Raw genomic sequence first — 3,972 nt, forward strand, 5'->3', positions numbered from 1 at the left:
AAAAATTAGCACCGCTTGATCACGAGTACAATAAAAATGTGTCATAGAAGAACTGCCGCTCATTAAGTTCTTTCTCAACCATTTTTCAATTATAACTTCGGTGGAAAAATACTCATTTTAATTTCATCTTGATTTCATTGTGGATATACTGTTACAGGTAGGAACAAGTTCCGTTCCAACACGACGTAACCCGAATTTTCACGCAAATCGAAATTAACCCTTTTAGTACCCTTATTTCTCAAAATAACTATTCAAAAACATGCATTATACTCTACATTATATTAACCCCTTAACGCCGAATGTCGCGATTCGGCATCATACCGTTCCCGCTTTGAAAGTGGCCAAAATATCGTCTGCCTTTGTTCACTGCCGGTACATTAATGTCAAACACATGCCTAGGAACCTTTTTCAAGCATTAGTTTCAGTCGTGTCCGACCAGAGACAACACCGCTTCCTTTTCCGGACCGTGATATTCAAGATGAAAGCCACGTCGAAGTCCTGCGCACCAACTTGACTAATTCATTCAATTCAAGGTAAGTCAGCTAAAATAAAAAAATATGTACCGTCTTATTGTGTACTTGTGTTGCTAACACGATGAGATAGAGTTTCTATGATGAGTATTTTTGAAGCTCTATGACGATTTTGGTTTGTAGCGCTATCGCTACAGCCGGCATCATCGGAAAAGCACCTCCCCCCTCCCCCGCCACCCCGCAAACGTAAATGCGTTGTTTGTCGAAGGTTTGCAACACTCGCACGCGTTTTATCTATAAACTATCACTCTCGTTATCATCTGTGAACATTACAAAAGTAATGTGTTGCATAAAAAAGGGCATTTGTGGTTACTATTTTTCTGTAGAACAAATAAATGAACGCATCCTTTATATGCAACGGTGCACACGGGTGCCTCCATGTCGTTCCACTTTTAGACACGTTTTATTCAGACATTGCCACACTTGTTGTCATCTGTAGACATAATAAACATAACGTGTTGCATAAACAATGTCATTGCTATTGATTTATTTTTCTTATTTCTATATAATGAAAAATGAACACAGCATGAGCTGATAACTACCAAACAGAAGCAAATGTATGTATGTTGATGGTTTTCAACACATTTTGTTTTGAAATTATAACAGTAATTTCTTTACCTTATTTTTCTGCAGAAATACAAATGAATGCAGCAGCTTTTTACGCAAAGCTAGCACACCGGGCCAAACCACCTCCTGTTGAGAGTGCTCTCAGTGAGAGTGAGGGCAGCGATGAGGAGTACAATCCTAATAAAGCAAGTGAAGGTGATTTTGTGTCAAGTTTGAGCTTGTTTGACATCTATGGATGTAACTACGTGAACACACTGAAAAGATAAAAATGTTTGGTGTTTCCTAAAGTGATTTATTATTTTCTGCACCAGGTGATGAAAGCAGCAGCAATGACTCTACAGTGGACATTAGCAGCAGTGAGGAAGATGATGATGATCCGCCTCATCCACCTCCAACCACCAGTGCTGCACCTGCAAGACCTTCAAGAGCTACATCAAGGGCAGATCGAGCCTAAAGCAATATATCCAAAAAAAAGCCATACAAATTGGGATACAAGATTTTTGTACTGTGCGACATAAGAGGTCTGGTGCACTCATTTGACATATTCACAGGGAAAATAGATCCGGTACCAGGCCAACCAGACATAGGAGCCAGTGGTAACATTGTGCTCAAGCTTGCACAAGTCATTCATCCTGCTGTTCTTTGATAACTGGTTCTCATCTGTAGATCTGTTTGTTGCTCTTGCAAAAAAGGGCATACCTGCACTTGGGACCGTGCAGCACAATCGCCTGCGTGGGTGCTGTTTCAGTGCAGACTCATAGATGAAGAAGAAGCGAAGAGGGACATTTGAAGAGCAAGAGGCTCTTGTGGACAATGTCTGCATAAGAGCAGTCAAATGGTTTGACAATAGAGGGGTGATTGTTGCCAGCACATTTGCCAGTGCCCTGTCTGTTATGATAAAAATAATCTTTTATTTATTTATCTACATCATATGTCTTCTAGTCTGATTAAAAATGTGATGTACATCTGTGTTTAAACAAAAACAATAATTGTTTTTCAGAATTTCACAAGCAGTGAAAAAAGATGTTGCGATAAAAGTGTGTTCAGACCTGAGATGGGTATGTGCCTTTTTTGCCATTTGTTTTCCTTTATTGCCTGTTGTCGCTAATCGGCATCATACCTAAATGTATGACTATTATATGGGCTATATTCAAATTAACACTTTCAATTTAATTTAGCATCTATTTGAAAGTAAAAACACACCCCAATTATTTTTTTTATTATTGGAAAAAAATTTAGGCATTAAGGGGTTAATAAAATAAAGTAAAAAATAAGATTGATATTTCTTCCCTCCCTTAAGGCGGAAGTTCAGAATTTTTTTTACATTAGGCTTAATAAAGAGCGTATGACACCAAAAACAATGTTTATTTCATATTTCACGCGGTGTTTTATGCTCCTGAATGAAACGGACCGCTTGGATGTGTGTGGAAGCGATCGTTCTATATATTCAATTTTTGAATCCCGCGCCATGAAAATGAGTGAGGAGGAATGCAACTGTTACATCACCCGGGTCAGCATCTCACAATACAGTATTGCTTTATAGCATGCAGATGGACTGTGGATTCATCTGATTTTGCGGATTAATTCGTTTATATTTCGCATCACGGAAGCCAAACGGCTGCAGAAAATTGTTGCTGCACCAGGGAGAAGTGTGTAAGCCTTTTTGGGTTTCAAAAGGTCCTTGTTCACCGCGGATATTGGCCAAAACAAGCCTTACTACTGTGGGACCATTGGACTTACGAGGAAGTGAGGAAACATTGTATTTTGTATTATGTCAAATACTGGGATCCTGGCACACGTTTTAATACGGAGGTGGCTTGCATTTTGTGGCTGACAATGCTCCTTGTCCACCGAGAATGCCACTCGGCCGAGAATTGAAACAACCAGGGCATCCCAGTTCGGGTAGCGTTCTAATGACTTTTTTTCCAGGTCGGAGGTTGGAAAACTCCAATTTACCACCTTCCTTGAATGCAACATCAGTCATCGTAGTCTTGACTGAAGAACAGTAACATAAACGTGCATTTAGAGGCTGTGGAAACAGAAAAAACGGGCAAATCCACAAATTCCTTATGAAGAACAAGGAACAATACAAACTGTGGATACTTGCTGCTGGCTACGACATAAACACACCGGTGGAAAAAATATCACTCCTCTAAGCAGCCTGTTTCCTGCAGAGCAGCTGGATTACAAATGTTGCTGTTCTTACTCCAGTTATTGACATGCAATGGTAAGTTTTAATAACTTCATCATCAAAACATACCCGACAACATTGATTTCACAGGTCATCTGTGATTTTTATATGCATATGTTGTTTTTTATTGGCATGCTAGGAGGGGCTCATTGACTCGCGCCAGCTTTGCCACTCCGGAGCCCTGAAACTAATAAACAACTAACTAACTGCACGGAATTTGTTAAAATCAACTCCACCGACCAAATAAAGCACCACTAACTCGAAGCTTAAGCCTAATGTAAAATATTCTGAACTTACCCTTTAACATCGATCACACCATAGTTCTTCTTACAACTGACATTTATTTGTCACCGTCAAACTAGTATTTGCTCCCAAAGCTTTTATGGCTGCAAATAAGCATTCTTTTACATTCAGTTGGATTCTCAATATTATCCAAAGCTGCTAAATAGACAAGTTACATCCTAAACATACATGTGCAACATATAGACTGACACTTAAAATGAATTTTACCAGCCACATACAGGGGGGCAAATAAGTATTTAGTCAACCACTAATTGTGCAAGTTCTCCCACTTGAAAATATTAGAGAGGCCTGTAATTGTCAACATGGTTAAACCTCAACCATTAGAGACAGAATGTGGGAAAAAAAAACAGAAAATCAAATTGTTTGATTTTTAAACAATGT

At 39.1% G+C, this 3,972-nt stretch overlaps 1 long non-coding RNA gene across 1 annotated transcript; it reads left to right on the forward strand.

The window, feature by feature from the left end:
- Nucleotides 1–347: 347 nt before the first annotated feature.
- LOC130931179 (uncharacterized) lies at nt 348–2,338 on the forward strand. The gene is made up of 3 exons (XR_009067167.1): nt 348–533; nt 1,164–1,292; nt 1,409–2,338. It is a non-coding gene; the product is annotated as an uncharacterized LOC130931179 (long non-coding RNA).
- The last annotated feature ends 1,634 nt before the right edge of the window (nt 2,339–3,972 follow it).

Source organism: Corythoichthys intestinalis, chromosome 15 (assembly GCF_030265065.1).
Source record: "Corythoichthys intestinalis isolate RoL2023-P3 chromosome 15, ASM3026506v1, whole genome shotgun sequence".
NCBI classification, from domain to species: domain Eukaryota; kingdom Metazoa; phylum Chordata; class Actinopteri; order Syngnathiformes; family Syngnathidae; genus Corythoichthys; species Corythoichthys intestinalis.